General features: G+C 33.5%; 1 long non-coding RNA gene across 1 annotated transcript in view; it reads left to right on the plus strand.

The window, feature by feature from the left end:
- Positions 1 to 3,545: 3,545 nt before the first annotated feature.
- Positions 3,546 to 24,256, plus strand: part of LOC107514121 — a 55,075-nt gene continuing 34,364 nt past the window's right edge. Inside the window, exon 1 of the long non-coding RNA XR_001597684.2 lies at positions 3,546 to 3,602. This is a non-coding gene — a long non-coding RNA (uncharacterized LOC107514121). The remainder of the gene's footprint in view (positions 3,603 to 24,256) is intronic.

A 24,256-nucleotide genomic window follows, 5' to 3' on the forward strand; every position in this document is an offset into this window, starting at 1 on the left:
GAATAGGCAAATTTCCCATGTAGAAGAATTCCAAATAATTTAAGTAGCTACTTCGGTCTTGAGGAGATAGAAAATATCTCACCGTGACTCCTTAAGACTAGACTATGCATAGTGACCTTCTTCCAGAGTGCAATAATCACAGAAAGGTTGGGGGAAAAGTGACTTTATAGTGGAGAAACCCTGATAAATACTATCTCCAGTCAGAAGATCAAGGTGGATATCGACAATTACAAGTCACAGTGATAGTATATACCCTTGATATGATGTGATGAGAATGTCAATTTATCTCTGTGATCTTCTTCCCAACCATATATTAGTCTTATCAAATCATGAGAAAACATCAGACTAATCCCAATTGAAAATATTCTAAAAAATATCTAACTAGTAGTCTTCAAAAGTGTCAAGATCTTAAAAAGCATGGAAAGTCTGAGAAACTGTCACAGCCAAGAGAAGCCTGAAGAGACATGACCATTAAATGTAATGCAATATCTTGGAAGAGAAAAAGGACACTAGGACAAAAATCAGATAATCGAAATAAAGTATGGAATTTATTTTAAAAAATGGTGGAGAGAGAAAAAAATGGCATAGGTGGTAGAGGCTCCGTTCATCCCTCTGGTGACCAAATCAAAGTTGTGACAGAAACAAGGAGCAGCAGCAAGAAAAAACTGCCTAGGATCTAAATGAATAAGGCATGCAACTACAGATAAACCCAAGAAAACACCCTGCAATGGCAGAAGATAGGACGGGCTGAGGACGTGGGGCTGCCGGGTCCTGAGTGGCTGAGTAAGTCGGAGGCTGCAGCAGCGGCAGAGTCAGATGCCCCTTAAAGGGGCCGTATGTGCGAACAGATTTTCACGGTGATGGACCTGCTTGCTCTGAGCACCAGTATCGATTCAGCTGCACACATGGGACATGAGAGACTTAGAGGGAGACGTTGTCAGAGTGACGGCCCAGGGGAGATTTGCTTGGTACAGATGTGCTGGGGGTATCTGTTGTTCCTGTTGAGTCCTCTCACATAACAATGCGCCAGACACAGGGCTGCCGTAGCTGTGACGTCATCAACCTGGATAATGGAGGTCACTCTCCCCAGTGGATTCCCTGACATTCTACCTTCCCCAGCTTAAGGCCCCACCCAAGTCACATCAGGTGTATCTGTAGTGAGTCAGGGTGCTCCTTGCTGACACTCATACTGGTAGAGGCAGCTGACCCTGGTTTCTGGTGTAGCCTTTTGAAGCAACTATAAACACAGCATCCGTTGACTGCCTGTTTAATCTTAATAGGTGGCCCCAGAGGTGTAGAGGCTTGGGCTAAATTTGGGCTGCAGCTGAACCCCTCTCAGGACTGTGCCACTGAACACCTACTTCACAAATCCACACTAATAAGACTGGGAGACTTAGGAGCTTTGCTTAGTACATAGAAACAGACACAAAAAAGCAGCCAAAAATGGGAAGATGAAGAAGCACAAACTATATGACAGAACAGAACAGAGATACAGATATAATGAAGTCAAGTAATCTAACAGGTGCAGAGTTCAAAATATTGGTTATAAAGATGCTCAATGAACTTTTGGGAAGTGTAGATAAATTCAGTGAGAACTTCAACAAAGAGATAAACATAAGAATGGAAGTAGAAATTATAAAAAGGAACCAGTCTGAAATGAATAACATATTATCTTAGATGAGAAGTATATTAAATGGAATAAACAAAGGAATAAATAAAATGAATAAAGAAGAGGATCAAATACCCTAACTAGAGGACATGACAGCCAATCAGAACACTCAATCAGAATGGCAAGAAAAAAGATGCCAAGACTGTAAAAATAATTTAAGGAGGATATGGGACACTATTAAGGCTCCAAATATTTGTCTGAGGGTATAACAGAAGAAAATCAAGATGTTGAACAGCTGTTTGAAGAAATGATGGAAAACTTCCCTCATCTGCTTAAGGAAATGGACATAAAACCCCAGGAAGCTCAGAGAATTCCAAATATCAGGGATCCAAAGAGGCCCACACCAAGACACATCATAATTAAAATGCCAAAGGTTGAATACAAAGAAAAAAAATATTAAAAGCAGCAAGAGAAAAACAAATAATTACTTATAAGGGAACACCCATAAGACTGGCAGCTGATTTCTCATAAGAAACTACGCAGGACAGAGGGGCTTGACAAAAAATATTCAACAGAATGAAGACCCAGGATATACAACCAAGAATAATTTATCCAACAAAGCTATCATTTAGAGTTGAAGGACAGATAAAGAGCTTCCCAGACAAAAATAAGCTAAAAATAAGCCATTATTACAGGAATTGTTGGAGGGACTTCTTTAAGAAGAAAAAAACTATCAAAAACAGGAATAAAGAATGGTAAGAACTATATTCTTATCAATAAGTACCTTAAATAGAAAAGAATTAAGTGCTCCAACCAAAAAATAGAGTGGCTGAAAGGATAAGAAAATAAGACCTCTACATATGAAAAGGAAGGAGATGGGAAAAGATATTGCTTTGATGGACCTACAAGGTATTTAAGTCAGACAGAGAAAGATAAACACTATATGATTTCACTTATATGTGGAATCTAAGGAATAAAAAGAACAAACTAATCAAAAACAGACTCACAAATGTAATGGACAATTTGGTGACAGACAGAGGGGAGGAAGGTTTCAGGGGCTGGGAGAATAAGGTGAAAGGTTAAAGAAGTACAAATTAGTAACTGATAGTCATGGGGATGGGGAGCACAGCATAGAGAATGCAATTAACATTAATACATTGGCTAGGTGGAGGGTCAGGGGAGGAAGGGAGAAATTGGGGGTATTATTTGGGAACTATATAGGTGTCTAACCGATGTACGGTCTGTTTGAAACTAATTAAAATTAAAAACAATGGTGGAGTATTTGTATATGTGTGTAAACACATCCTCGAAATTATAATGAAATGTATTATGAATGGTATATTGCATAATTATTAAGAGAAGACTTTAGAGATTGATTTACAGGGTTCAAATCCAGGCTCTGTCAACAATTATAAGCTGTGTAGCTTTCAATATTTATTTAAAATCTCTGATCCTCATTTTCCTTAACTCTAAAATTAATACACATAAATCTCTAGGCCAGTTTCTGGCCCACAAAAACATAATTATTAATTGGAAAAATTAAATAATATAGAAATATGAATTTACATGCTAGCCTATATAGGTACACTTGTGTTTAATAATAATGGTTATAACTAACATTTATATAGTATTTTATAGTTTACAAAGTGATGGAATGTGCATGAATCTATTGGAGCTTTTTCGATATACTGTGATCCTCATTTTACAGATGGGAAACCAGTTTAAAAATTTTATTAAAGATTATAGATAAATGACAGACCTGGGATTCAACATGTATTCTGATTTCAAAGTCCATATGATTTCCATAGTATAAGACTGCCTTATAGGCAGTTTCTACCTGCGGACTCTTCAGAAATTTTAAATTAAAAAAATTAAAGTTCCAAAGATATTGCTCCAAAGTTTTGTTCTCAACATTTTATTATATTATTTCTCACAGAACCCTTAAGGAGATAGAAGAATCAACACTGAACTTCTATACTTTGCAAATGACAAGGTAAGGCTCTCAGATTTTTCTTCTTTTCACATTAGATATTTGCTATGGACTGAGAGAAAATCTACCTTAAAGCACTAACTTTTATTATGGGTCCAATATGCAATTGATCTGTGTTAAGATGTGGACAATGCAATAATGACTACAGTAAGAGTTTGGCTATGTGTTGTCTATGCCTTTATCAAAATCTAAATTAGGTGATATACCCCTCACATATGCATTTAATGCTCGAGAGTTAATATATCATGACAGGATTATATTTTTTACCATTAAACATTAGAGAAAACATAATCATGAATTTTTTGTTTTACAAAAGACCAACAAATCCAATTTACATAGTACACAGATTAACTTTATACAATGAATTAATTTGTTGCATAAATTTGAATTTTCTGGAATTATATACAGGCATTTGCATACATGTATAATTTCAATAAAAAATATATATGCATGTGTATAAAGTGTGTATGTATGGCACTGTCAGACCATGTGTGAGGGTACTGTGTACAAACGTAATCCTGCAGTCACGTGAATATGATTGTTTTGTACATGGTGGAAGGAGGAAGATGGAAGCCCAAGATTACAATAAATCACAAGCTTATTATTTATTATTGTTTAACAAATTACCCAAGAACTTAATGACTTAAAACAATAAACATCTCACAGATTCTGTGGATAAGAAATCTGGGTGCCTCTGGCTCAAGTTGTTTCAGGAGATTACCAAAATTTGTAAAGATGTCATTTTTAATGCATTGCCTTCAACCTCTAGTGCAAAATTCTAATTAAACAAGTAGGAAAACAAAAGGCCCAAGTTAGGAGCTTTAGGTGGAAAATTAGATTAAAGAGCAAGTAATTTAGAGATACTGGCATCAACAGTAAATGCAGTTTACTAGGGCTGTGGTCTCATCTGAAGGCTTAATTCATGGAGGATCAGCTTCTAAGCTCACTCACATACTTGTCGGCAAGATTCAGTTTTTTATCAGTTTTTGGACGAAACCCTAAGTTCCTCATTGGCAGTTGGTCAGAGGCCTTCCTTAATTCTTAGACACTTGGGTTCCTCCGCAGGGGAGCTCGCAACATGGCAGTTGACTTCCCTTGGAGTCTAAGAGCAGATGAGTAACCAAGGAAATCATTCTTTCTATAACTTATTCCTGGAAGTGACCTTCCACCACTTCTGCCATATTCCTTTGTAGACTTCAGTCACTGGATCCAACACACACTTAAGGGTAATGAATTACAAAGGGCATGCACAGCCAGAGGTAGGGATATTGTGGAGTCATTTTAGGGTCTATCACATAAGCATAATTTTTTTATGAGAAAATAATGAGAAACACTGAACTAATGTTACTTTTATTTGGCTCAGGGATAGATGATGTTAGATGGCAGGAGTGGCTCTGTGGGCCCAGCTGATGTGTATCTCAGATGTCTAGGTAAGACATCGGGAATACTGCCTCTTATCTGCAGTTTCAATATATAGAGTTGACAGATATGTCAGAGTGAATATTTAACAAACTTGATTTCTCTTCCTGGGCACACAGCTAAATAAAATTTGCAAGCATTTTTTGCAGGTAGGTATGGACATGTGACTGAGTCTAGACAAAATAATGCAAATGGAAGTTATATGAACCACATTCAGGTGGATACAAAAAAATTCCCATGTACAATCCTCTATGTTCTTTTCCACTTGAGGCTGGATAGGGTGAAGACAAGCTCAAGGGCGTCTTTGTAAGGCCCATGTTGAATTTGGTAGACCTCAAGATGAAATGAATCTTGGCGTCTGAGTACATGACTGGAGGGAGCCAACTACTGATCAAGAATAGTCATTTTAAACATTAAGTGAGAAGGAAATGAACTTCCACTTAATTAAACACCAAGGATAGAGAGTTCATCGATTACAGGAGCTAGCTACTGTGACTACTACAAGAAACAGATATATGAAGTAGCAGCCCTAAACCAAACAATTAAGCTCCAACAATGCAAAGACAAATAGAAATGTAAGACCATAGTTTAATTATTCTTTAATCCAGTTGCCTAGTGTAGTTTTTGGCACAAGGCAATTTCTCTATAATTTTGATAAAATGATAGATGCTGATCAAAATTAGTCAGCTAACAAGGGAAGCTGATGTATGTAAGGTTTAAGAGCTAATAGAATTTGAACCTACAGCAGTATCCTAAATTTCCCATGGTGGTATTTTTTGGTTTGTTTCATTGTTAATGCATTGGCTTCAACCTCTAGTGTAAAATTCTAATTAAACAAGTAGGAAAATGAAAGGCCCAAATTCGGAGCTTTAGGTCAAAAATTAGATTTAAGAGTGAGTAATTTAGAGGTACTGGCAGCAACAATAAATTCAGTTTACTAAATACTTACCTTACATTTTCACCCAGCTCTTATTATCAACTCAGATATATCACTACTCGCCTTTTTCCCAAAGCATTATAGATTTTTGATTTCTTTATAGATTATATAATATCTTGTAAATTCATTTTTTACTTTGTGTTTTTTTTCTCTCCTATTTTTATTTAACAGACATGTATTGAGGAATTACTATGTGCCAAGCATCGTGCCACATGTTGAAAATGTTGAGATGTAAAAGATGCCTGTGTCTTTAAGGAGTTCAGGCTCAGCAATTTAAGAAAAACAAAGGTCGATAGTTGTAACATGCTTTAATGGGCAATAACTAAAGTGCTAGCATTAAGAGCATAATCTTCGCAAAGTATAAGTAGAATACCACAAATTGATGTTAATATTCATCTAATTTTCCTCTTTATTATTGTACCCCTTGTTCTTAAACTCTATACATTTACATGTACCAGATACTTTTTAACCATTAGTATTTTCCAGCATATTTTCTATATTCCAACATCGTTTCATTTGTTCTGTAGCTAATAAAGAAAGGAAATAATACATGCCACATGATGCCACACTTTCAATACTGTTTGGATGAAATGTTACAACTCTGCGATCAGCAGGAATTTGCTTCTCTTTCTGTAGCAAATAATAAATCTCAGGGGGCAAACATCTGGCTGGCAGCTTTGGGCAGAGAGGATATAGGATTTTTGTAGCCTAGGAAATGAGGGAGAGGGAGGTGGGCATTTAAGAAAGGAAGGCCTCTCTCTGAACCTAAACATGTCCTATGGGTTTGCAGAATAGTCAGAATCTTATCGAGGATCAAGGTTTAATGTAGCAAAGGAAGGCAGGACTGCTTTTCTATATATATGCCAATTCTTTATTTTTTTTTCTTGATGTTGTTGTTTTCTTTGCCACTCTCTTGCTTGTCTTTGGCTAATAGCTAGTGCCCTGAGCACTTATACGATGCCGGCACTGGTCTAAATGCTTTGCTTAGCATTGTCTCATATAACACTCATGACAACCTCATGGGGAAGCTATTGATATTATCTTCATTTTATCAAAGGAGAAAGTAAGTGAGTATAGGCTTAACTGTTGTATATTTAATAAATGATGAGACAATCTGACTCTGGTGGGCTGCCTCTTAGTAATTTTATTGTCTGAATATTACTCTACTCTTTTCCTAAAATTCCTTACGGTCTCTTTATTGAAACTGAGAATTAGAATTACTCCCAATATCCATAGTTACTAAATCACCTGCTTATTTTGATAATTTAATTTTTTCAAGAGTAATTATGATGAACTTATAAAGCAAGAGAAGGAAAAAAAATCACCTGTAACCCTTCCATCCAAGAGTAAACACTGTTACCAACTTTGGTATTTATCAAACACACATATACCACACATGTAGCTGACATCCACTGAGCCTTTCTAATATGAGCAGTTTTACAGGTAATAAAATGTTGTTAGGTTTTTCTTTCAAGTTTCAAGTCACAGATACACAATCAGGCTAATTCAACTCATATTTTCTTGAATGAGTAGTGTAGAACATCCCGAGTGGATAGAGCTCTCATGCCAGATTACATTCAATAGTGTAAACTTATTCTGGAGTTGCTCAAATAGTCTTGTTTCAAGCCTGTTGATCCAGCATAATTGTTACCAACATTCTTTTTCACTATCAAATTTTTCCCAGTCTAGATGATAAATCATATGGTTATCTTATTCATAGGCCACTGGCTAACTAGATGAAGACTGTTTAAGTTAGTCAGTAATGGATCCAAGAGATGGAAAAATAAAAGTAAAACCTTTATATTAAGATTCTCCTGATTAGATTGATAAAAAAGAGAAAATTAATTTAAAAAATTTTACCTGAATAACAAGATGGGTAGAATAGCATTAACCATTATTTAGAGAGAGCATAGCAACAGGATCTGAAAAGGTACTTCCTTTTCAAGTGTACTGGGATCTTTTGACAAGGATCACATACTAGAATGGAAATGTACCCAAGCAAATTTTAAAAACTGATATTCTATTGACATAAAGCTAATTATATTTTATGCTATAATACATTAAAAATAGAAGAAAATAATGAGAATGGAATTAAAATGTGTCAAAGACATGAAAACTTAAAAAAAAGTGTCTTGAAAAGTGCCTAAGTTAGGGAAGGAATGCAGAATGTAATACCAAGAAAATGAAATGAAAATGTAAATACAACATGTAAAAAAGTATGGAATTCTGCCAAAATAGCACTTAGGAGAAAATTTATCACTCAAAATACCTCTGTTTGTATAGTAGAAAAAGGAAAAAAAAAAAAACAATGAACTAAGCTTCTACGTAAAGTATTTAGAAAAGAATAAAGCAACATGTCAAGAAAATTTTAAAAAAGGAAATAATAAAAAGTAGAAATATGTAGGAACAATAATAGAAAAGAGATCTAATTCACAATAAAGCAAACATTAAATTCTTAGGAAAGAATTTAAGAGCTGAAAATGATGCATAAAATCATCAAGGTTTATTGGGAGAATACTGAAATAAATGAAGAGGCAAACTATATTTCTGAATATGAAAACGATAATATTCTCAATATGTCAGATGTTCCCAACTTTCAGTACAGCTCTGTATAGTCTTAGTGAAAGAATCAAAATGATTTACTTTATATTGTAAGCTGACAAAAAAATTCTAAGAATGCATATGAGAGCATAAATAGGTCAAAATATTAAAAAGTTTTTTGAAAAAGAGAGTTGAGAATCTTAACTCCTATTTATTAAAGTCGAATAAATGGTTAAAAAAAAGCAAGGTTTCCTTTATTTGTGGAAATAAAATAAACTTCGGATATATTAAATATTTAAATGTAAAAATATGTTAAAAAAGAGAAAATAACTACTAGAAATTTGGAATAATCATTTTTTAAGCAGAGACATTACAGAAAATATCAAAATAAAGAAAATCTACAGATTATACTATAATTTTTAGCTTCTATACAAATAAAAGATCACGATAACATTAAAAGTAAAATGCAGAATCTGTTTCAGAAAAAAAGTGAAAATATTTTACAGAGGCACTTTTAAGTCTTTTTTTAACATTTAAAAAATTATAGCAAATAGAGGATATTATAAAATAGTTACTTAGTTCAACAGATATTTATTGAGCATCTATGTTCTCACAATACTTATAAAAACATTATCACTACCCTCAAGGAGCTTGCAGCTGATAACCATGTAAACATATGGCAAAGGAATGCAAATCAGAAGACTATTAAACCATTTTATACTTACTTAACTGACATAATTAAAACTAAATATACATTCTTACTATAGATGATTTTTTAAAATGAATTCATTCACAGTACAGGTAGGTATCAATTCTAAAATCTATGTACATTTTTATACTTTAAAAATTTCACCATAATTCACATTAACTATTGAGATATTTAGAAATTTATATTAATGAAAAAGAGAATATCACTTGTAACATCCAGAAATAACTATAGTTAATATTTAATGTATGTTCTAACATTTTTTGTATGCTTATTTATTTAACAAAATAGTATTATACAATAATATTGTTTGTAATCTCTTAATATTTAATTATATAGAATAAGTATTTTTGATATTAATAATATACTTCCAAATTATAATTTTTACTTATTTCATCATATTCTATGGCAGACATATACCATAATGTTTTTGACTAATCCCTTTTTGTTAGCCTGATGGTTCCAGTTTTTTACTATCATCTAATTCATTCAGTAAATATTTATTGCATTAATTAATGTCTTAGGTTCTGTGGATAGAGTGATGAGCAGGGCAGATGGGTGTCTTTCCCCAGGGGCCTTTTATTTTGGATTGCTGTGTTGACCATACTGTTGGCCTTAGGCTTCAATTTGATGAAGCAAGCCCACATTCCATTGCTGTAGTATTCTAACTTCTGAAGGCGCTCCTGCAGCCCTCTCCCACACCATACTGTTATACCACAAAGTTCGTGCTCCCTGGGTGCTCCATGCTGCACTCCTCTCAACACTACAGTCTAAGAGAAAAATATCTGACTCCACATTAGAGCCACTTTTCCTTTTACTTCAGCCTAGGGATAAATTCTATAAATTCGAATTGCTTGTTATCTTCGAGAGACTGTTAAGACCAAATTCATCATGCCTAACTTCTTTTTCAACTTGGTCATCACCCCAAATGTGATTTTTTGCAGGTATCAAACTGATTCCTATATGTATTTCTCAAACGCTCAGTCATGCCTTTCTCTTAACAACCTTCCATCTCTCTGCATTCTACTAAACTTTCTCACAGTACCCTATGAAATTATCTCTGTATTACAAACATTCCTAAGTCTTTATTTCCTCTGAGGAAATCACTACTAAGCTCTTATAGGCTGTTCATTTTCTCTATGAGACATATTCCTACCAGATATCTGTCTAAATACCATATATAGTGTTATTTCCCCTGGGACTAATGGTAGTAGACTGTTAGATCTACTGAACAAGAGTTGCACTTCAAAGTGCATGTAAAATATTAAAATAGTTTTTCTTCTTTTTAATTTCTTTATGTGTGTGATTCAATTATATTTATGTATATTACACACACACACACACACACACACACACACACATATGATACATCATTCCATAATCCTCCTCTGATAGGTGAACATAGGGAATCCTGTGTGAGGTGAGGAGCTAAGGTAGAGACATAGATGTAAAAGTGGTAGGCGACATGGGGATCTGGGTCATTTATTTGCGTAGCCAATTTGTGCCCTCTAGACCTGCTCAAGTACAATTTTAAATGCACTACTTCTATTTTAGAATTGATTTCTGTTGTGCTTATCCCCATTTGTGACTTTGTGCAATTGTGAACATTCAGTTTATAATAAATAGACTCTAGTGTGAAAGTTTCATCAACTAAAAGCATGCTAAGTTTGATTTCACATTCAGAAATTGGAAAGCAATTATAGTGTGTAAAACAGACTTGGATCAGGACTCTAGATATTACATAACCTACATATACCCTTACCCTAATTAGTGGGTTATGATGGGGCTTAGAGTATTCAACTGTCTACAGGTAGGTTCCATAGAAAATTTAGCATTCTTCTTTCTTCAGTTATATTTATTGAATAAAGAGTAAGAGCACCCCTTGGGGAAAGTCTGGGGAGTATATTTGGCTTGTCCTCAGATGCTCCCTTTTAAGATTATAAGGTGATTGCTGTGGTTCCAGGACTTAGACACAGACATCACATTGTCAGCATATGTGTCTTTTTTACATCAGAAAAGAAACTTTTCTCAGAAGTCCCAAAAGGACTTTCTGTCATTTTTTTTTTTTTTTTTTGGCCAAAATTATATCAAATCCTTGGTCATTGAAAAAGAAATGGAGATTTCAAGGCTGGCTTAGTCCAATCAAGATTTATCCCTGGAGTTGGGGAGAGGGCCACTTTTCCCTGGATTTTAAAAGATGAAAAAAAAAAAAAGAGAGAGAGAGAGAGAGAAAAGGAAACAAAGCATTTTATCAACTTAGTCTAACTTTATTCAAGTCTTTGCAAATATTATTTTTAAAACAGCACCATACATCACCAGAAAGTTTTTATATCAGCATATGACCTGGAATAAAACCACAAGACTTTTCTACTCTCATGCATCAGTATGTGCTAGAATGCAGGATAATGGATATTTCTGTGAAATAAAACAAAAATAAACCTGACCATTTTACTGTTTGTTAATATGAAAGCTTTTATATAATAAGCTTTATTATAATAAGGTTTACTTACACTGTTTCCACCAAGTGAGGCAATCCAGTTAGAAAAGTTAATTTTTCTGATTGAATCTGTTAGCATCGTCTGATAGAAAAACAAGTGATTATAAATTTCTCAGCATGTACTGTCATTAACACCCTTTCCACATATCCATATATACACACTTTATTGTAGAAAAACAACTTTTCTGTAGGAGACTTAGCTGACCTGAATGTGAGGTAGTTTCATATGGACCTAGGAACTAAGAGGACACAATAATAAAATGACTCAGTATCCTAAATGCTGACTGAGTGGCTGTAGAGCTATCAGGCATCCAGAAGGCCACGTTGCTTTCAGCCTCCTTAAGGTGGAAAAACTCTTATGTTGTTATTCTGTTATTTAGCTTAAACCAGGTGCTAAGCACATGAATTTGTCAGAGAAGACTGCCACCAGAGATTAAGTAATATTATATTTTAAAAATAATATGTTGTGCCTTTGTAAATAGCACAGAATCTGATGACTAGGTCTTTGTAAACATTTTATAAAGACATAAATACACCATTTATAACTTCAAATTGCAACCATTTTGAGAAACCTGAAAGCCGTTTCAGAAAGGAAGTGCCAAATTTATTGAGAGTACAAAAGGAAACACTTGTCTGTTGAACATGTTTCACAGAACTGTAGAGTTACTTGTCTCTTCAGGTATAAAATAATAGCCTGATGCTTTATTTTGATGGCTGGCTTATCTATGGAGCTAATAGAACATCAAGTAAAGCTTTGTGAAACTGAAAGGTTTTTAAATGGTCTTCTACCAGATGACTAAGAATAAACAAACAAACAAACAGAAGTGATTTGAGAACTGTGAATAGTAGTCAGTTATTTTTCTTCTTGCTCCAGGGTTTAAAAACAAAGTACATTTTTTATAGATTTCATTTGCATTATACAAAAGTGATATATTATTATTAGACAAGCAAGTAAATTGTTACATATATCGCACGTGGGGCCTCTGCTTTTTCTCTTATACATATCCATATCTTGAATAAAATCTGATAACAAATTGGGTGTTGCCCACAAAGTATCTGTATTACTTCAGGCTACATCAACAAAATGATATCTTCCTAGGTTTGTTCCATAAATATTTATTCAGATTATTATTTGTAGATTGATGACTTGCTGAACTGAAACTGGGATGGCTGTCCAAGATTTATTCTACTTCGTTTTCTTCATAAACTGTGGAACTCATTCATGGTCTCTGTGCCTTGAAAGCGAAGGATATTTTTCTCTGACTTGATATTGCAATAGCTTTTCTATTTTTTTTATTGCCAGATTAAAGAAGTTTAAATCGATTTGTCAATAGAGCTACTATTCAACTAAGTTTCTGTAGCACCCTATTTTGTTTTCCCCTGTGAGAAGGAAAAGAAAGATGGTGAGAAGATCATAAGCAAATTGGTTATTTTAAAAATAAATGACCAGCCTGTGATCTGTGAGTAGGCCATATTGGTACCAATTAGCATCTATTGCCATGGGCCTTCTAAGGGAGAATAGAAAAATTTAGCTTGTGGTTACCTTATGCATCATTACTGTGATACATTAGTAATTAATATCAAAATGAAATGGAGAGTTTCAGTGGGGTTAACCCCCAAGACAAGAGAGTGAAACAGTAAAAACTAGAGCGTTTTTACTGTTTAAGGATAAGCTAACTTTTTGTTGTTGTTGTTTCAGTTTTTTTCTGCTTCCCAAATCTAGTCTTAGGTGACCAAGATATCCTCTTTTTATAAACGGCAGCAGTATTAGTCTAGAAGAGCAGATGGGCAGCTCAGTTTGAACAAAATGTCAAACTAACTGTGGAACTTGACCCCATTACCTTTGATGATGACTGGTCTTAGACACAGCTGCTACAATTATTCATCTAAAGTTAGACCAGGATCTCTTCTGGATCACAAATTTTGCAGTCAAATTTAAAAACTGAGAAAGATAATGATAGAAAATTCACTTTGACTTAAAGTCTCCTTGGCATGAAGCTCTAAAATGATCCTCTATCTGCTTTACAGATACCTATGAACACCTTCCCACAAAGTTCTTACATTTTCTTAAACCCTATGTCCAAACAACCAGCATTTTTCACCACTAATTAACTCTTCTTTCCAATTTCTACATTTGTGCCAACTACATTATTCTTCTTCCAATTTATTACATGAAATTTTTGGTGTTATTCCTTCTTTCACTTGTTATATGCCTATTTTCCAAAACCCTGGACAATCAACCTTTATAAGAACCCTTAGATTTATACCCTCCTCTCAATTTTCACTATTAGCACTAAAATATAGAGCTTCCAACTCACAGGTACCAACCTCTTCTACCTGGTCTTTGATCCTTTTTTGCTTTATTACCTTTTATCATGAAAGAGATGCCTAATATTTGATGAAGTCAAAAGCCTGGACAGCAAGAAATAGTCTGTGGATTTTATTGTGATTGTATGGTGACTTGTGATTATTATTGGTGATTACATGGTGACAAAAGGCAGATTTTTTTATCTATTACATAAAGTTAATTATCTACCTCAGATTACTACTGTAAAGATTTTAAGCAGACTTATTCAAAATATCTCTCATATGAGAAGCACTACATGTTTTTGCTATTTATGTGTGTGTATGTGTATGTGTATGTGATCTGAAAGAAACCAATTCTCCTTTTATGCTGATTAAAAGTCTGGTAGTTGTCTGCCAACTATCGGATACAAATTCCTTAGTCTGGATGTACAGACCTGTTGTATCATCTTTCCTTGACTATTCTTAATCTTTCCCTTTAGCTACAGGTAAACATTCAGTTATAGTCTCTACTTTTTCTTAGACATCCAATATCCAGTTCCAACTTTGCGAATGTTATCCCTTGTTTAGAAATTCAACCCCCTTCTTTTATATCTGGGCTTTGCCTCAACTACTCCATACAATCCTCTTGGAAGAATCCACCCCATGGTGGTTTTTATATCATTCCACAACTTTTTTCTTAATTAAACACACAACTTGTGCTATGATACCTTCTGCTGATTTAGGTATTTGTGATAGTATTGCTCTCTAGTTATTGAATTTATATGTCTTCTCATATAGGTTATAAGTTCCCTGAGGGTAGGAACCATGCCTTCCACCTTCTTTTATAAATCCATAGTGCCTAGAAAAGTGAAGTAGACAGTAAGTGATTAAAAAACACATCTCTAATCTAGCTGAATAATCATTTTGAAATTTTCTATCTAGATTTCTTTGTATGTACATTCTTGAAAAAGCCCAAGATATAGAAAAATAAAATTTCGATTCACTTTGTTTTTAGCTTTTTATAGCTTAAAATAGCTAATTAAGAATAAAATTCCCTACTTAAGAAACTTGCAAACTAAAGAATACAGATTTTTGTCAAGATAAGAAGGTTTTAGGGATTCATTTTAACCTTGTGAGAGGACCATTGTCCTTTTTTCCCTTATAGTCTTTAACCTCTAGCCTGAACCTCTTTTTTCTCCCCAGTTTCCTCCTCTAACAAACCCTATACAATTCTACACAATGGGGTCTCTTCCCAATTTCCAAGCCCATGCCACCTCTTTTCCCTTTTCCTGCAGCCAAGCTATATTGTCCACTTTCCAGTCCTTGAACACACAAGACTCTTTGCTGCTACTTTAGAACTATTGCATTTGCAGTTCTATTTGCCTAGAATGTTCTTCCTTTGACACTCTGTATACTGCTTCCTCACGTCTTGTCAGCTAAACTCAAGGATACCTCCTCAGACATCATTTCTATGACCATCCTATTCAAGGTCTTGTCCTTTTCCCATCACCCTCTTTCGTATGGCCTCCTTTATTTCCTTTATAGCACTGAGCACAGCCTAAAATACATCACATCTACTTTTTGCCTTCCTGTTGCTATCTGTCTTCACTGGAGTGCATGCTCCACAATGGCTGGGACCTTAGTCTTCATGTTCATTGTTGTATTTCTAGTACTTATGAGAGCACTTTACATTCAGTCGCAATTCACATAATAATTGAATGAATAATAAGCTTTTAATAATAAGTTTGAGCTGCAGTTATGTGAAACACTGATCATTTATATATTCTTCACAAGAAAAAAAAAAAGTGTGTGTGTGGGGGAGGTGGTGCTCCAGAGTAAGTTAGTCTTATATATACAGTAAAGAAATTATTTTTATTAAGCAAAATTTCATTTCTTTCCATCTGTGAAAGAACTAATGGAACCTGGGTATGTTTTCCTTCCATCCATTTCCTTTCTATCGTACAACCGGTGAAATAAAGATAATTATTTTAATAGCTGCTAATGTTTTTAAGCAAAAGTAAAACATGTCTTGCCCTCAGAGTTTGTCAGGGTTTCTGACTCACTCTGCCAGTTAATGTGAAAATAAAATAAAATTTACATTTGCAACTTTATGTACCCTTACTAATCTAGGGAAACATGTATACTTTCTTCTTTGCCCACTGTATATGATTATTCTGCTTTCTACTGTTAATTATCACTATCCATGTTTATCTTCTGCTGTCAGATCTTCAATTCTACCAATACAAAGTTCTCAATCTCCAACAATAGTCTGATACTTATTCTTTTCTCTATGTCTTAGCTTATATTTCTTTTTCCAGCTTAGATGACTAATTTTGTTTCAAGGTCTGGTCCAAGTTCTCCATCATCTATGAATTGTTCTCTTCCAATATTATTTATTGTATTTTTCATTTGTGTCCTTAATATATGGTGTCTAATAAATTTCTACTTTTTAAAATAAATATTTATGTGTTCTCTCTCTAATAAGAATTTAAAAGTTCTTTAGGGAAGAAACTATTTTATATATTTCTCTTTCAACCTCTATAGCTCCTATTACTGTCTGAGCTCATCATGTGTGGTGCTCAATAAATATTTGCTGAATTAAAATGGATTGTAAGGAGCCATGAAGAGAAGGAAAATAGAAATCTACAGTGCATGGTAAAGCTCAGTTAAGCCTGTGTTTCTAATTTTGTCCATTTAATCTTTAAAGAAAGCTTAAATGAAGTAAACTAACCATTTTTTGTTTCATATAAAATTGAAGGTGTTAATAAGAATGACCAAAGGGCAACAACCTGTGATAAAAGAAGGGGAAAGTTTAGATATTAGATCAGTAAAATTATTCTACTTAATTTGAATCTTTAATTGTGCTAATTTTACTTTTCATAGAGAAATATACACACACAGTCCAGGAGAGACAACAAAAGCTAAAGAGATATTTGATAACAGCTCATTTTGAAGAAATACGATCGTATAGATTAAAACAAACACCCACAGATGTCCGTCTTCATCAGTAGTCTGTATTTAAGAAACCGATTTTTCTGTGATTCCCTGTCTCTGTTCTGAATTCTCAAAGAAATGTGTGTTCACCCAGAGAATGAATTAGTGAACTACTGATTCCTTTCGGCTGTCCTGAATAAGAAAACTTAGTCTCTCATAATAATCAGATGAACTTTCTAAATTTTAATGGTGAGAACTGTTTTCCCTTTCTTTCTCTTGGTAGATGGGGAGTTTTCATATCACCACAAGACTTTTCCTGAGCTTATGTTTTCTGGTATAATATTTTTATTTCTTTACTTCTCATTTACTCAATTCAGTTTTTCTGGTGAGTTTTTCTTGTTTTAATTTTAATATCACTATTTACCTAATTTTTAATTTCATAAAACTTTTTAGGAAGTAGGTGGTATAAATAGTGTTATTTTATAAAATCTTGGCCCATTAGGACCAAATATCCTACTCTAAAATATCCAAATTACAAGAGAAGGGTTTTTTTTTAAGTTTTCGTTTTGTTTTGTTTTGTTTTTGCCACCAGCATACTTTCTCTCCTTCCATACACCAAATGTTGCTTTTCCCTGAGAATGTGTACTTGCAGTAGAGTCTCATAGTTACTCTGACCTTGAGAAGGAGAAGTGGAAAATAGCTTCCTGTTTCTCTACGGCACCCCAAAGGCAAACCCTACCCAGTTAATGATTCCAACTGAAGGTGAGAAATGAAAATGTTAGCACAATGCCAGTAAGAGAGATATACTTTTATTTCGGAGCTGAGATAAAGGGTATGTGTTCGTATAAACTTTCTGCATCAAGAGGCTTACTAGACAGGAGAGCAAGATACCTACTTCAGGTCTCTTAACATGCAACTTTTGAGGAGAGGGGTTTAGAATTAAGATAGGGAAAAACTGATGGGAATTTTCACAACTCATGAGCAACCTCCATTCTGCTGTATTGGCTCAATTCTAGAGAAACATAAACTTTATCTCTGAGCAGAAACATTATACTACCCTCATCTAACGTTTTTTGTTTGCACCATTAAAAATCCCTTCTGCCTAATCTAAATTCAGACAAATGTGGATGGGTCTATTTCAGAGGAAAAAATACTGTATCAAGTCTCTTCAGAGTTAGAAAAATTTGTATTGGAATAAAAATTCCGGTAAGTATTATTATGCTGATATAGCAGTGATTTATACATTATAATGGAATATAAATGGCTTCAGGCAAGTACATTTTCTTGATAACCTAAATTATCCTTATTCATTGCAGCTTTATATTTTTGTCATTTGGGATAAAAGTCATTCAAAGTGTATTATACACTGATTTACCTTTCTAGACAGAGCATAATGATCATTATACACTCATTTTATTAATGCCAAGAATCCTCAGAATAAAGAATAATTGTTATTTGGTGCTATAGTATAGGACTATTATTTACAGTCTGAAGTGACTTCCTAGTACAACAGGAAGCAGTATTCTCATGGTATGATGTGAGAGACTACCGTTTAATAAGGAAGAAGTTGAAAGATTAACTAATTAAAGTCTGAAGTTAATATTGAGGCACAAACAACTTATAGATATACTTGCCTCATGAGCCCCAAACTTAATATTACTCTGTTGTTTCAAAGTACCTCTGAGGTAGCTTCATAGTTCCCCTTAAAATTAAAGCAAATGGTTTGAAATGGGCATAACCGATACACAAACAACATCCTCGTAAGAAAGATGGCTCTAGCTTTTCCATTTTTTTTTCCCATCTTTGATTACATCCAAATGCAGCTTTCATTGAACATATTTTGCCTTTCCCAGAGTTGCAGTCATATTTCAGTTATTCCTAGAAGACCCCTTATCACTATCAGGATCACTAAAGTCGTTTTAATTAAATGTTACTTGGGGAAATACTTTCTAATGTTATTTAATTCTAGTGTAGTTTGGGTGAAAAACAGTATTATAACAGGCAGCAAATGCCTCCTTCCAAGGAAAGCGCACACTGCTTTGCTGTCCATGCTCCTTACCTTGATTGTGGACTAATTAATCCCCCTTCTCCCAAGAAAACTGAGAATTTTAAACAGTGATATACAGTGAGACTTGTTATGATGCTGTCCCAACAGATTTGCTGCAGGATTCAAACTGTTTCTTCAGGGTACATTTTAACTTTTCGGGAAGTTCCTCTGACCTAGTATATTTACTCAGCTCTTAATAACATAATATTCACGGTCTCACTACACTCATTCATAAATGAAAGCACATTGTATCCTCTCCAGATTGCATGCTTCCTTTCCTCTTTATGGCTCTGATCTGATTTACAATGTCAAGACATTTCTGGAGAGCAAAACTGTTCTTTGTACTTAATGAGAGATAATCTTAGGGAAACAAACGGAGGAAACAATTTGAACAGAGACAACTGTAACCTGACAAATAATAGCCCTTAGCTCTTCATCACACTCCAACTTGGTCTTTGCTAAATGTCTGGAAGTCTACGCATTTCTTGTTTCCCGAAAAAGGCTTACCTTACTAATAGTTTTGAAATGTGGCCTGGTTAGAGGAATGTTCTGTGGTGCTAACTATAATAGCTTTTTCTCTGAACCTGAAGCCCTCTTAACTGAAAGACAGATAAAACCCTATCATCGACTGCATTTTCTCTAAATCTTTTTCCCCCTTGCCTTTAGGAAAAAAAATGAAAATAGTTGGCAGCACATTAAGGACACAAGACAGAGAAAAATGTAGGTTCCTGTAATGTTTAAGGGAGATGAAAATCATCTGCTTTTGGGAACTGCCTAACGAAAGTTAGCTGGTGCATTAGTTATCCAAATTACCTCTTGCTTTTATCGTGAAGACAATATACAGCTGAATTGTTAAATGGTGTGCACTTTTTTTTTTTCAAGAGCAAGATTGAACATTTAATCAGGTCAATAATTATTCACGCATTAGCACAGTCTTCTTCTTAAAGTGTAACGGTGACTCACTGGGTATATAGTCATTATTACTGATTAGCAGGAAATTATTTTTGCGCATCAGTGGTTCATGTGAAAACAGCTAAATTTATTATGCTGAGTTATTTAACAGTTGGACCATGTGAGAACTCTGGTATTACTGTTGTGACTAAATCTTTATACATATAGCAGTAGATAATTATGGAGAAACTATACCACAGTTACTATTGCAGTTTAATTTTGCTACTAACAGTTCCAAGTTTCTGAAGTTTGATACCTTGGACATTCATAATGCACTTCCGTAATGTTTCCTTATAGATAAACTTATTTGATAAAGAGAGAAATGAAGAGAAAAATAAATATTAAAACAGTAGAAGATAAAATACAAAGAGCAGAGAATAAGTATTACAAAAAAAGAGAAAAGTGAATAAGATACAAGAAATATGGAATGAGAAAGATACAATTTAATTTAGTTTGAATTGTTATTAGGATGATATTTAATGAAGTACCTGAAATTTTCTTTGGTTTACACACTGATATTTAATGTTGTAAATGAAAGACAAATTCTATGTTTCATTTCGATCATTTCTACATAGAAAATATTCCAAAAAGAAAATTTGCAAATCATTACTGGTATTTGTTCCTTTTGGGAGCAGGTAAAGGCATCTTACAGATGATAGATTAATTTGATCTTGATCTCGATTGTGCTTTGCTTCATCTCTACTTCCTCTTATTACACTAACTCAAAATAAGATTAATTTTTTTAAAAAATCAAGATATTACATAATTTCATATGTAAATATATCAGTATATATTGCTGAAAGGTGAGAATTCCCCTTTAATCATAGCCACAATATAGTCATATCTAATAAAGAATTAGAAATAGCCCATATTATAAAATATAAAGTTCATGTTCAAATTTTCCCAATTTTATAATAGTTTGTTTACAACTGGTTTGTTTAAATCAGTATCTAAGTAAGCTCAAAACATTGTGTTTATTTTGATACGTCTCATTAGTATCTTTTAATGAGACATAAAAGATCTGTAGGTTACACCTTCTACTAATTTTTGACCTTGTAATTTATTGGTTGAAAACCAGTTTATTTGCATGTCTCGATCTGATTCAGGCTCGTTACTTTGGGCAAAAACACCTTATATGTCGTGGTGTACCTTTTATGAGGAGAACATATCTGGTTACCTCTTTCGAGGTTAGCATTCAAGCATTTTGTTAACTTGAATATTTGTTTCACATGGAAGAGACATGTTAAATGCTTGGCTATTTCCTTCTTATCACTTTCTAAATAATGAATTTGTTGTCCACCTTCACCCAAAGTGATTAATATATTTTTAAATGTCATTTTGAACTTGTGGATTTTACCATAGATTATTGTATCTCTCCATTACAGTTTTAATTTTTATTTATACACAAATTGTCCATCTTTGGCACAAAGAGACTTTTCAAGTTGGCTCCTCTATCCTTTGGATATGACCCCAGCAGTCTTTGATGGAGCCCTTGTTAACAGATATGACCTAATGTCCAGGATCATCTTCAACATTTCTTCTTCCAAACCTGGAATTAGCCATTGCCTCAATGATTTTTGGTTCTGTTTAGCGGGGAATGCTATGCTGAGATAAGTAAATGAATGCCAGTGCTTTTTGTTTGTTGGTTGGTTGGTTTGAACCAATGATTACTTGTTGTTTCTAGGCCTTTTTCTCTTTTTAGTGGACAAATTTATAAATATCATTTTTTTAAGAAAAGTAAACCATAAATTTATAATAACATTTTCGATTCTAATTTATCATTATGGGTTTCTGATTAACTCCATTGGCTACTTATTTACTTTTTTTGGATATTTAACATTTACAAACAGCTGCTTTAACCTATTATACAGTTTCTTTTTTCTCTACCTCTTTATGCCCACTCAGGAATGGTAGGAAAATTGCTATGTTTTTAGTCACTTTATTTCTCTTTATTAGGCCAGCAAATAAACATATAGTACATTTTTGGTTTTGGATCTGAATTTTGGGGACTGCAGTTATTTCATTTTGATATGGCTCTGTCTTATAATTATAAAATATTTATATAGCTTAAAACACATCTGCAAAGCAAGTAGATTCAGAGAAGACTAACCTCTACGGCTAGTCCCTCGACCATGTTCTTCTCCCCTTCGTAGATATACATTTTACTGAATTTATGCTTTATCCTTTTCTTTTGAAACAAAATAATTATTTATATGTCTTATTAGATAAATGTTAGCCTGGCTTTTTTTTTTTTAACTTAATATTAAATCCTAGAGACTACAGGTGTATATGGAACTCTCTCTTCTTCCTTTAATAGTTGCATTGTATTCCATTGTGTGAATTTATAGTAATTATTCACCCAGTTCTTTATTGATGAACTTGTGTTTGCTTTCAATCTTTAGCTACTAAAAATTGTGCTTTAATAAATAGCTTTGCACATAATTTCACTCATAGTTTTGCCATTGTATTTTTGGAATGAGATTCTGAGAAGTGGGATTTCTGGGTCAAAGAACACCTATATATATAAATTTGTTATATATTGGTAAATTTTTTTTCAATATTTTTCATTCTTACCTACAATGTATGAAAATGCTTAGTTCCACATAGTTTCACTAACACTATATTATCAATCCTTTGGATTTTAACTATAATGATAAAAAATGGTTTCTCAATATAGGTTAATTTGCATTTATCACATTAAGATGTTAATTTGTCATGTTTAATGGGTTTTGTGTTTATTTTTTAGTAAGGTTTATGATCATATTAAAAAGCTATTTTTAATATATAATATCTGGCTTTTTGTTTTTTACCTTTGATTTTTTTTTTTTTTAATGTATTAGGAAGTATGGCAGGTTGCAAAAATGACCACACTCCTTCCTGCTTTCATTCCCTTAAAAAGGTTCTTTCTCAGTTCTTATGAAAATTTAGAATCCATTTACTTGTTGCTCTGAACCAAAGTTAGGCTTAGAACTTGTTTGGACCAATAGAATTTGGTAGAAGCGGCCTTGTACCAATGGCAAGTGTGGGCCTCTTGAGACGACATTGCATATGTTTCTCAGATTGTTGGAACCCTGCCTAGCTGTTCTGTGAGCCAGTCCTGGCTACTGTGCTATAGGATGAGAGTCCACATGGAGCAGAGATAAACCATAATTGCTAATGTTGGCTTAGACAAGACATGGCAAAATGAGTGAGCCCAGCAGAAACCAGAAGAACCAAATATACTCATTCCAAAATTCAGACCTCAGAATCATGACAAAAATACATTATTTTTATTTAAGCTTCTAAATTTCAAGGTGTTTTATTGTTCAGCAAAGGCTCACATGAAGATAATAGTACATTTTCCATGAAGTATTGCACACATTTCCTTAGTTTGTATATTATCTTTATAAATGGCTAAACATTCTGGGTATTTTTCTTTACATTTATTTCCACTTTGTTTTAACTTTGGTTTTTACTTTTGCTTTTACTTATCTTTTATGCTTTTTTTTTCCTCCACATGCAAACATGGTTTTAATTATTAGCAATTGCACTGAACCTATAATTTCATATCCTTCCTTTTTAATCTAACTATATATCATAAACATTTTCCTATGTTTCTATATTGTGTTTATAATTATAATTTTTAATTATAAATTGTTTTATGTCCTTAAGTTAACCATAATTTATAAATCATTTCTTTTATGTTTATTGCTATTATAGATAATGGTATAGTGGACAACATTTTGCTTTATTGAATTGCTTCATTATGATAAATTTCTATCAATGGAATTAAAGAGTCAAAAAGTACAAAAGCTTTATAGTTTTTGCTATATTTGGTTACATAGTTTTCAAATAATATAGCTTGTAATTCCACCAGCAGTAAGTATTGTGCTCTTTCTAATAACAAATTTTAATTTTTTTTGTATGATTTAAGCATGCATAAAACTGCAGTCTTCTGTTCATCCCTTTCCACGGTTCTCTATTCCCCCAGTAGATACCGCTTTCACGTCTTTCAGCCATTTTTTTTTGGTGTTTAGGCAGGTTCCAAAATAACTTATTTTGAGTATCTTTCTAAATTTCAGATATTGTTTATTGACCTCCTACTATGGAAACTGAAGATTTTTTCTCTTAAACTCCTCTTACACTCTAGCGTCCCTCTCATAGACATGTATGTCTCCTCTTTCCATCAAACAAACCCAGTTTTTAACATTTAAGTTAACTTTTAAATCAGAGTTTTAATTATCCTGGCTATGTATATATTATTTAATTCAGAGCCAAGTCAAGCACTATTCTTAAGTTTCCTTTCTTGAACAAATTTTTTTGTTTTTATTTTATAGAGTTAATTGCCCTTAATTATTGT

This window comes from Rousettus aegyptiacus, unplaced genomic scaffold, assembly GCF_014176215.1.
Source record: "Rousettus aegyptiacus isolate mRouAeg1 unplaced genomic scaffold, mRouAeg1.p scaffold_m13_p_4, whole genome shotgun sequence".
Taxonomy (NCBI): Eukaryota; Metazoa; Chordata; class Mammalia; order Chiroptera; family Pteropodidae; genus Rousettus; species Rousettus aegyptiacus.